We start from the raw sequence: 12,252 nt of genomic DNA, 5'->3' as shown, positions 1-12,252 counted from the left end.
AAACTATTACTAGTATTAGAATCTTTAAGACTGTATAAGTAGAAGCAAATTTATTAATTTAAAATCTATATTTAATTGTAGTTTTTGTGAAAAAACAAACTGTAACTAATAGTTTGGCCGCTCACTGTACTTCCTACACTGGTTGCATTAGAAAATCTTTAAAGGCATGTGAGTTGCTTCCAGTGGTAATATTTGAGCCAGTTAACTGCATGTTGTCATCAGTTTGTATACCAAATTTAAGTAAGGGCAAGAGGTATTTAAGGGATATTGCTCTTGTTATTAGATCAGGCATATATCCTCCAGGTCTTGCAAAGCGAGATATATTTTTACCGCAGAATAATCAAATAACTTACGTACCATTGTAGAGTTCGTTCTCAGAGTGTATGCACCTTCCTGGTATTGCATCAAAATCCATCATTCAATTAAGAATGGAGCGCGGTATCTTTACAACTTAATTAAATCATTCAGATCCTCGTTTCATGTTAACAGCTACATCATTGACACAAAAAGTTCTCGGAATGCTTACTTTGCATTGTGTTTATAATACAAACTGATAAGTGAACCCAAATGAGAGCTCTCGGCGTTCGAAGAGTTATAAAAAAGAATCCATTGAGGTGGTTGGAAACGTTGAAACGAACGACTACATTTATCCAATTGACTGGTCTTCCAACAAAGTTTATCTACCATCAATACTAAATAATGTGACTACAGAAGATTTAAAAAAATTCTGAAAAAAACAATACCGACTTATAAAAAGTTCCCATGCCACTTACAAGCTGCGGAAAGAAAATAAAATCGATTACGTAGTCCTCAAAGAAAGTATGTGGACATAAAAAACGAGACAGATTTATTCGTTTCTCTCAAAAATCAAGAAAGTTCATGCCTGAATTTAGGTACAAGAGATATTACAAAATCTAAAGACATTTCAAAACGACTAATTTTGTACTTTTAATTTTATATACTTAATTTTTAATTCTAACAATGGTATCAAGTATATAACAGTTCAAGTTTATGTTTTATATATTTTAGCTAAATAATAAAAAACAGTGGATTTGCTGATTTTGGTGTAATTTCAGGCTCTTTGTCAGAACAGAAAAAATTGTTCTTGCGGTGTCAAATTTTTACCAATTATTATTCATGCAAAGCTTTTGCGCATAAAGCGCTGCGATACTTAAAAAATATTTATAAAACAATGAAAATAGGACAAATTTAAATTTTACGTCCTTGCCAAAACAGTAAACATTTTATAAGGGTGTTGAAATTTTGCACAGAAGTTACTTACGTATAGAGACAACTTTTCCACTCTACACCGATAGCAAAATAAATAAATAATTTCTTTCATGCCCCTATATCGATTATCTTAAAAATGTGCAAATTCACAATATATTGTGAATTATATACACATATATATACACATATGTGTATACACATACACAATATATACACATATATATATGTGTATATATACTGCCAATTCACTATATATGCCTGACAGTTTTAAAAAAACATTTTTAAAATTATCTGTCACATTTGTATAACTTATCTAAATAAAACATATATGGGTATGTGTAAATATACATATAGCTATAATATAACTATTATTAAGGTATATTATAACATTTCATTACAATAATAGTGCTAAAAATAAAGTTACAATAAAAAAAATATCAATCTGTTAAAAGCATCAAACTTACCTTTGTCTTACAAGTTTGTCCCTGAAAAGGATTCAATGACGGCTTCAATTTAAGATATTCAAAAATTTCAAGTTAGTATTACTACTAGGGTTTCCGAAAACCGCATTTATAAAAAACCGCGGTTTCGGTTTTAATTGACAAAAAACCAGCGCTTAACCGTGGTTTTCGGTTTTTCTCGTTAAATTATAAAACTTATGTAAGTTTCCTTGCATTATTTATTAAAAAGTTAATATAAACAAAGTGCACTGACATTTAGTTTATATTTCGAAATAAAACTTATAATGACTTATTTTTGTTGTAAAAAAATTTTAAGAAAGCTAAAGATTTTAACGATTCATCAGATAATCGTGATCTGATTTTTGTACAGAAACTAGTGCAGCACAAAAAAATGCGTTTGGCATCTGTTGATGTGGGCTATATAGAAAGAATCGCATTGTAAATTTTTTGAAGATTTTTTGTTCTTTTGCTCGTATTTCGGTACAACAAAAACTCTTGTTTAAGCAATTTGAATTGATCAGTAGATTTGAGCAAGTGTGTGATGCTATCTTTATTGAGAAATGCATTTAATTCTTCCTTAAAACAGCTGAATTTTCCTAAAAAATCTTTTAGTTGTTTCATTAAAAAAGTATTTTTTAATGAAACAACTAAAGGATTTTTTAGGCACCTTAACAAGTGCATAACATTTCCGTCATTTGTTTCATCTTTTTCAACTTTGAATCCAATAAAGATGCAATTTCTGTATTCATAAAAAATACTTTTGCAAGCATGAATTTAAGAACGGTATCTGCTGACAAGAACGTTTCATCTTCTCTGCTAAGGAATTCCACTACTAGTTTTGCTGTCTCTAATGAAAATGCGGCATGTAATGAAGCTAATAACTCAAAAGCTAGCTTGTTGATTACATCAAAAAATCATCTAATGCAGTAAATGTCTGGAATAAAATTTCTTTGTTTTTAACCATGCCGCAGTCATTGAAAAAGTGATTTCAAACAATAGTAAACAGTTCAATTTCTTTACCAAATTCATCAGTAACTTTCATCTGAAAAATTTGATTACGGATTTATGAATATCACTACTTTTCGTGCAAATTCTCAGGGTTATTAACATTAATCTCATTTGACTGATTCAAAACTAAAATTATCATCGTAAATTCCATGCTCATCCTCTTTTAAATCATTGTCCGTTTCCTTGGGAATTGGTACTTTTGTGTATTTTTTTTGTATGACGTTTCGTATACCTCAAGATGAATTGCATGATTAAAGCAAAACTGATCAACAATTTCCGTTAATTGCGGATTGCTGCACCATCTTGAGTATAACCTACTACATCTCTTTCCATACAGACACCAATGAATTCAAATGATCTTTAATATTTTGTATTAAATATTCAGCTGGACAGAAACCATAAATTCTAATGAGGCCAGTTTTATACGTTTTCTTACATTGTTTTCATGCTGGTTGGTATCAATGTACTTTCTGTTCCTCATAGATATTATTTATCTTGCGTTAAGCTGAATTTATGTGCTATTTAAATTTTTTCGATAATTTCTTGCTTCATCGCATCTTTTTCATCAGAAAAATCTTGATGGATTAAATTCGCCACAGTTGTTGGACTTTTAGGAAGATGATTTCCTCTTTTTTGATTTAATGAGCGAAAAAATTTGTTGTTAGTTATTGTATTTTTTTTTTTTTTTTACTAATAAGTAGCCTCCTCACTACAGATGAGGAGGCTACTTAATAGTGGTTATAACCCTCTCTTAACTCTCTTACTCCGAAACACGAACCTTGACAAACAAGGCCGCAGCGCGGAGAAACAAGTTGAGCGCGGTACTTCCAGGGATGTGGTGGGAATCTAACTCGGAACCTCTTGCTTATGAAGCGAGCGCTTTACCACCGACCCACTACCACGAAACTCCATCTTTGACTAGATCAGCTACAATTTCTTTAAGAATTTTTTTTTTGAAAATAACCGTCCCTGATTTTAAATTCTTTTTCCGATGGTGGATTTGAGCTGCTGCTTGATTCTCTAGTCAAAGGAATTTTGATAGTAATTTCATGACGCATAATATGAATCCGGAAAGTAGTTGTAGATCTACCAGAGCATGTTACAACAGAACCGATGCCTTCAACATCTTATGAATTTGGAACTTTACGCCGGGCAGCAAATTTCCAAACTGATGTCATGATTTATCTGGAAGGTAACTTTCAAAAGATTAAATAAGTGATAGAAATCGACAGTTTTCATTTGTATCGGTTTTGACAAAAAACCGCGGTTTTCGGTTACCACTTAAAACTGATTATAACCCGAATCACTGCAACACAAAATGCGATTTTGTTTCAACACAATTAGTCTGTTTGAATTCTATGAGAAGACAAAGATCAAACATTGAATTAAAAAATAAATTATTTAGATATCTTATCGTTTATGAACAGATTTTGTTATATATGGAGCTAAAATTTGACGAATTTTTGTGTGGTTTTCGTAGAGGTTATAGTACTCAAGATACACTTATTTTTTTACTTAATAAGTGGCATGAATGCATTAACAATAGAGGTATTGTTGGAATATTATTAATGGATCTATTTAAAGCGTATGATTTCATTCCGCATGACCTACTTATTGCTAAATTAGAGGCGTATGGTTTCTCTAAAGAAAGTCTTAAATTTCTTATATCGTATATTAGTGGTCGTATACAAAGGGTAAGGATAGGACCTTCTGTTTCTAATTGGGTCGATGTTTTGTCGGGAGTGCCTCAAGGTTCCATTCTTGGCCCCATCCTCTTTAATATCTTTATAAATGATATATTCTTCTTTATTAAAGATACTGAATTGTGCAACTTTGCAGATGATAATACGCTGTATGCATATTAAAAACTGGTATTCAAAAAATTGTTATTGTAAAATCTATCGTTTTTAATTACTATTTTTATTTATCCTGACATTATAATACAATATTTACTCATTTTTCTGTAATGAAATGGTTGTAATTTAAATTTGAATTTGAATATTTTTAATGTTATTTGTAACTTATATTATAATTTTGTAAATTGTAGTTTGTTTTTTGTTTTTAAATACTTTTTAATAGATTAATTGAAAATTGACTATATATATGTGGACATATATATAGTCAATTTATTTATTTGATTTTTTTGATTTTTTTTTTTTTTTTGATTTATTTATTATTTATTGTTTTTAACGATTTTCATGTGAGTGTGTATAATTGTTAAATGTGTTGATTTTAATTAGTTTATTCTTGTTAAAACTATTGTAACCATAAACAAAAAATAGAGTTTTTAAATTTAAATTTATAAATTCGATCACAATCACAAATCAATCACACAATTACAAAGACATCACAAACATTGCTGTTGTCTTTGATCTCACAGAATACTATTTACTTGCAGGCTCTGGTAAAAGTTAATAAATATGTAACAGCATGTAACAAATTATTATTATTACATTGTATCTTATAATCTCCAAGCAAATCACACAACTTCAATAACTTTATTAACTTTATCATGGTATGATTACTTTTTATTGTGACATATTGAGTATTTGACATATTTACTCCATTATAGTAGTTAACTGTTAATTTTGTGAAAACTTAGCTTGAAAATATTAATAAAACACATTTATCTTTTAAAACCCTTTTTTTTTTTAAATAGTGATAGGAAAAAATACTTATATAGCTGTATTATATTATAGAACCATAACTAATAGTTCTGTAACAAAACAGCTATAATAGTTTTAATACATTTTATTTAGGCCTTAACATGCAGGCCTTAAAATTTATTAAAAATAAATATAACTATGTATTTATCTGCGTACACACTATATACGTAGCTACGTATGCAAAATATACGCAGGTAAATACATAAATGGTTGCACATAATCATCTATATGTTGTATATAATCATCTGTTTATTTATCACATTAAATATTGGCATTCAATAGACGACATTTGATAATTTGATTTGGGGATTTAAATATTACCGATAGCGAAAGTATTTCATATAGCGTTTTAAGGAGTTTCTTAACGTTTTTGGGTATAGTTTGTTATTATTATATCTATTAGAGAAAAAAAAAAGACTAATTATAAATAATCTATAGTTAGTATAGTTAGTCTTTGCTAATTTACAGTTTTAGTTAATACAATTGGTAGAAACTGGTTGTATAAAATCGTTTAAATAAAATAGTTTAAAGTTTTACATGAAGTTTTCTTGACTAGTTGCATCATGTATGTTTTAAAATTATACGATTATTGAAGTTTTTCCTCCCAAATGTATTTGTAGACAATTTATTAATGTGTCAACAAACGGTAAAATTGTTTTCAAATGGCAAAAGTGACTTTATTGAACTAGCACTAAAGATTATTTAACTAAATATTCAAAACCAAAACCTTGACCTAAATTTTTTTTTTTTAACATTCATTTTCATTACTGGGTTTTAAAAATGAAATGCTATATAGTTTCAAAAAATCAAGAAATAAGAATGTATTTTAAATTTTTTAGTTTCATTAGTTTAAGACCATACTATATCTTATGTAGGACCAAATTATTTTTATAATTTGTTCAATTGGAGAAAATCTGATTGATTTTTTAGGTTAATAGTGATAAAAAGTCAGATTACCGGTAATGAAAAGTCAGGTTAACGGTGATGTTAATGGTAATTAGCATAGGTTTAGTATAAATAAATTTAACAAAAGTTTCCCTGAATTTTTAAAGTATGAAATTTTATTATTTATTGTCAAAAAAAAGAGCATATAATTTGTCTTTTTAAAATGAACCATCTTTAACTTAGGAAATTGTTATTGAAGCAGATTTAAATATTTTGGGGATCGTCCACGACCGTGATGAATAAAACAAAATAATTTACGCATTTTTAACTATTTGTAATTAACATTTTACGTGGTTGTATATATGACTTTTTATTTTTAAAAGATTTTTAACTTTGTCTTTTCAAATTTTACGTTCCCTAAGAAGTCTTATCACCAAACACCGTGGAAGAACATTTAAATATGAAGTTTAAGCTTCCCTCCTTTCTGATGCCGCAAAACATGTCCAGAGTTATCTTTGAGCCCTGAAACTCTTGCTTTAGGGGCATTCGCTCTAACCGTAATGGCTACTAAATTTTCGATACCTGCATGACAGCTACTAAATTTTAGAAAGTTTATTTTAATTTTACGTCAACTGCGTGACGCCTACTAAATTTGCGTCAAATGCGGATAGCTACAAAATTTAAATAGCTTATTTTAATTTAACGTCAACTAAAATTGCGACAACTGCAAGACGACGGCTAATAAATTTAAATGGTTTATTTTAATTTAACGCCAACTGCGTGAAGGCTACAAAACTTGCGTTAACTACTGATGGCTACTAAATTTAATTAGTTTACTTTAATTTAACGTTATCTCCGTGACTGCTACTGAATTTGCGTCAATTGCGCGACGTATGCTAAATTTAAAAAGCTCATTTTAATTACTGATAGCAACAAATGGGCAAATTTTAATAGTAACAACAATTGTGACATTTCTATTAATTTAAAGTTGTGTTATAAAACTTTTAATCAACGCATCAACAGAGTATGGTGAAAAACAAACGTTAAAAATAATTTTCATTCATTTTCTTTTCTTTTCGGAAATTATTATTAGCACTTTAATTTATTCTTTTTACTTGCAAATACAATTTTGCAGGTAGTTTGCTACGCAAACTTCGCAGACTTTATTCAAGTAAATTGATAATTACGGACGTTTATAATTTTTTGGCCCAAATAGGGTTTATTTTACGTAAGTTGACTTTTGTCAGTATCTTGACATATTACCTAAGTTACCAATAAACTTTAAAATAGTTTTCAAATAAAGTAGATATATCTATACAATTACACATCTCTATGTTTATTAAAAATACTTCAAAGAATTTATTTTTTAAAATTAACAAGATTATACTAAAGAATCACTTGTATAAAATGATATGATACTGGAAAGTTTGAACAATGTTGAAAAATCAGCAGCGAGGAGGACCATAGCAATAGCATTTACCAAACCAATATGAATATGAGCAACGGCGATCAAACATATTGTCGCCCCGTGCTCTCTGGTCACGATGATTCCAATCATTGTACCAGCAGTTGTGATCACAAGTAAATGCTCGCTTTACGTTTACAGTAGGGTCGTTTAGTGTAGCGGTCTCTTTTTGATCTTCGATGGATAAACCGGAATCCTCTTCCAAAGAAATTAAATTAAGATTTTCATGTAAACACGCAGAGTTTACTATTAGTAATATGAATACCGCAGACGCAATCATTGTGATAAAAAATTTTCTAAAATATAAAAAAAATATTATAAAATCTTCAGTATGTTTTTTGAGTTTACTTTTGAGGTTACTTTCTTTTGAGTTTACTTAATCTTTTATTAAAAAAAATAAAAAGTTTTGTGATATTTTAATTTATTACAAAATTTTTAATTTATTTTAAACTTTTTAATTTATTTGAGATTTTTTTTTTTTTTAAACTTTTTAATTTCACTTTATTTGTATAATATTGAAAGTTGCAAGTCAGCTTGTAATTATATATATTTGTTTATATTTAAAGACAACATTATAAAATATGAAAAATGACGTAATAAATAAATAAACTCAACTAATAGATCAAAACTAATAACTAATAAATCTTCACGTCAGTTGATTTTACGTCACTTTATTAGGACGTCTATTACAAAATTTATAATGTAGGACGTCTAATTACAACGACAATACTTACAGATAGCGACGGCTCTTTTACATAATTTTTTTATACTTAACAAGTAAGTTAATTTTTATTAAAAAGTTAATTACATAAGTAATTTTAAACGTTTAATATAAATTTATATTTCCGTATAAGTAATTAATTTTTTTGAAACGCATTTACTTTATAATGTAAGTTTTTTTACTTTCAAACATAAGTTATGTAAAAGCAGATTACATCAAAAAGAAATTTACTTTAACATGCAAAAGTAAGTCTCATGAAAAAGCTGTTTACTTTTACATGTAAAAGTTTTTCACTTTTTAAAAATACATTGCATAATATAATAGTCCCTAAGATTGTAATTTACATTTACCTATAAAAATAACTAATTGTAAAAAAACTATATCAAAAAAACTTGCATATAAAAATAAATTACATAAAAGTAATATGCAGTCAAATGAAAAATAAATTTACAAATAAATTAATGTTCTTTAAGTTGCAATTTTTAATTTAAAAATGACAAATTTTTATTAAAAATAAGTTATATAATTAAAATTTTCTTACATAAGCTTAGATTTTATATTATTTGTAAAATAAATGAAAGTAATCTGTACAAAGTAAGTAAGTGCCTTTACTTATGTTCTACAATAACTTTGAGAGGATCTTGTACAACAATAATGCAAAAAAGTATAGTCTAGAATTCAGACAAAGCTGAAACATAACAGTGGAATAGCGCATATACCTATAGGAGACTCAGAAAGGGTAGACTAATTGAAAGGCATGATTGACATAATACTTAATACTTTTTACAGGTTTTTTTGCGTCAAAGTTTTTATTATTTAAAAACTATGGAGGGAAAGTTTACATCAATCCGGGATTGTGGGGGCTATAGCCCCATGTCTCGGAGATTTAGACAGTTACGGGTTATAGGGAAGAGAGGCTATAGGGGTAGAAGCCCCCCGCCTTTGGACTTTTTTTCAAAAATATTCTTTTGTAAATTGGCAATTATACAGAATTGGTCTACTATACTGACGAGTAAAATTGACTATTAAATGTAGTTATACATATATGAACTTGATTATTACACTAAAGTACAAATAATTAAAAAATAAAGTTAATTATAAATGAGAATATATGCGGGCCTTATTTTTTTTAAACCTTTTTAGCCCCCTCCTTGGCGAGTGACAAGACCCACCCCTGGATTTAGGCGCTCCGAAATTTTTTAGATGATGTTTTATTTTTGTATGGTTTTCTCGCTACTTTAATAAGAAAAAAGGCCACCTGCTCAAAAGTATCCCCAGACCCTGCAAATCTTAATCCGGTACTGGTTATAAGAACTACGGTATTTTATGGGCGTGAAAAATTTAGAACTATTTATGTAAATATCTTTATTGGCGTGTAGTATTAGCCGTCTAACTACAGCAAGGCCAGTGTAATCAACATTTGTTGTCCCTCAAGCAACTAGGCCCAGGGCAACGAGGCTTAGGAGCCTCGATATGTCTTTAAAGTTTTTTTTGTTTTTTTTGTTTTAAAAAAAGTTATTGTTCTAGAGAAACAGAAATTGGGCACCTGGACCAGTATGCATACTTGCCAAAAATATTTTGCTACGCCACTGTGCAATATACGTATAACCCGACCTGTAGGTAAGCAATGATGATTACGTAAATTAAGAAATTAAATTGTGGTGATTGAGACTGAAAAAAACTATTGAATAACTGATGTAAATAACATCAAAATTTACTGAAAAAAATAGTAGCCTATGTTATTTCATCTATATGATGAAATAACATCAAGACACTTGACTCAACAATCGACCATGTAATTTTAAAAATAAAAGTGTGCTTTTTTGAACCACCCTACTAAATTTTTTGAACCACCCTACTAAATTCTTTATATCAAATAAACTAAAATAAGCAGCTGCTGTGGTTATGAAAAGTTATAAATTATTTGAAGTTAATTACTTTTTCTTTTTTAACTTTTTTTTTTTCAATTAATTTTTATGTTATTTACATCAGTTATTCAAAAGTTTTTTTTAAAAGACTGTCTGGTTTATTGTTCTTACATCCAAGACCAATAAACTAGACACTGGGTGCTACCCATGCATGGGTAGCATCCATTAGTTAATTTTACACGTAAAAGAAATTTGTTGTTATGATGTAGTTTTTTTTTACTTTGTAAAGTAAGTGTTATGTTTTTTAAATAATATATTAACGTAATTTTACTTCATAAATAATTTTTTTTACATATAAAAAGTAAAATACATTTTGATGTAAATTTTTTACATTATTATAAACAAAATTACTTTTCACAGTAAATTACTTTACACGACTTACCATTAAGGGTGGAATGCAATAAGCGAACTTGAGTCAAGTTCGACTTGATCTTTACATTGTAACCAATAGCGGCAGAGTATGGGTTTTCCTCTCAAAAAATACTCTGCCGCTATTGGTCACAAAGTAAAGTTCAAGTCGAACTCGACTCAAGTTTGCTTCTTGCATTCCACCCTTAAAGTAAGTTACATTTTACAAGCAAGAGATCGTCAATAAAGTACGAACGCTCGGTTGTGAGGAGGGGGTTTGCAAATGGCGTATATGAGATGGGAGGGCAGTGGGTCAATTATAAAAGAAAGGAGAAACTAAGTTAAAAAAATGTTAGATAAATAGGTTTAAAGCATAGGTACTTTTAGGACGGTGGAGGGTACTCAAAAAAGCGTATTGCAAAATGTGGAGGGAGGGGGGTATACGAAAAAAAAGAGTACGTACTTTATGGACGACCCCTAAAAAACTGTTGCTTGTAAAAGTAAATTACTTTTTCAAATAACAGTTTATTTAAAAAACTTAATTTAAGTAATTAAGTTTTACATGCTATATAATTTATGTAAAAAAAACGAATTACTTTTAAATATAAGTAAATTATATATTTTTATATGAGTTATGTAAAGTAATTTACCCTTCAAAGTAATTCTCTTTTTTACATCAAAATATGTTAAAGTGCCATCCCTACTTACAGATGTTGTAGCTCTTCGTTGTTTGTTAACTGGAGAAATGGAAACTGGCATATGATTCTAATAATTCAAGAAACCTGCTATATTTATATTGCTTTACTAACTAGAAATAAGCGTAGGCTTAAATAAAAAAACAACCAATCACGTTTTGTAAAATCAATTGACGTAAAGCTTTATTAGCAATTAATTTTAATAATAATAGTTTTAACCGGTTTATAATGTATTTAATTTCAGCCAATTTATGAAATTTTAAAATAATCATTCTGGAAAACGTTTAGGTTAAATATATCTTTTTTGTCCGAATACAACCCAAATTGTAAAAATCTTCAAAGTAAATGTTTTTAAATAAATGTAACTATGTAGAAAACACCTATGAAATTTGTTTAACAAAAAGAAATACCAAAGTTGTTTCCCAGTAAACACGCTTTAGTTGGTCGAACTGACGGGCCAGTATTGGCTTTAATTGCCTAACTATTGGCATTCCGTGCCAACCATTAACCGACTGTATACCGCGTGTTTTTGAATCATCAAAGTTTCTCGTAAGGGTAATTCCATGTCAAAACAACAAGTCGAAATAACCCACCATCTCAGAAATACTTTTGGTACAAATGCAGTTAATAGTATCGTTAGGAATAATCAAAAATAATTTGGAGCCAATTTCATTATTTTAAGAGTTATGGGTCTTTAAAGTTTAAAATTTTTTACATTTTTTTATTCTCTACGCTTTTAGCAACGTCTATAGCAACACTAAAATGTTAAAGTATACACAGTTGCATTAACCATACGTTTACAAAATTTAATAGGTATAGAAACTTTTGAAGAAAGAAATCAAAAA

At 28.6% G+C, this 12,252-nt stretch overlaps 1 long non-coding RNA gene across 1 annotated transcript; it reads right to left on the bottom strand.

Annotated features, from left to right (window-relative positions):
• Positions 1–7,779: 7,779 nt before the first annotated feature.
• LOC136085059 (uncharacterized) lies at positions 7,780–11,514 on the bottom strand. The gene is made up of 2 exons (XR_010641040.1): positions 11,421–11,514; positions 7,780–8,011 (listed from the first exon to the last, which is right to left on the bottom strand). It is a non-coding gene; the product is annotated as an uncharacterized LOC136085059 (long non-coding RNA).
• Between the last annotated feature and the right edge of the window lie 738 nt (positions 11,515–12,252).

Source organism: Hydra vulgaris, chromosome 09 (assembly GCF_038396675.1).
Source record: "Hydra vulgaris chromosome 09, alternate assembly HydraT2T_AEP".
Taxonomy (NCBI): domain Eukaryota; kingdom Metazoa; phylum Cnidaria; class Hydrozoa; order Anthoathecata; family Hydridae; genus Hydra; species Hydra vulgaris.
The sequence above is the reverse complement of the archived record's forward strand: the minus strand, read 5'-3'. Positions and strand labels throughout refer to the sequence as shown.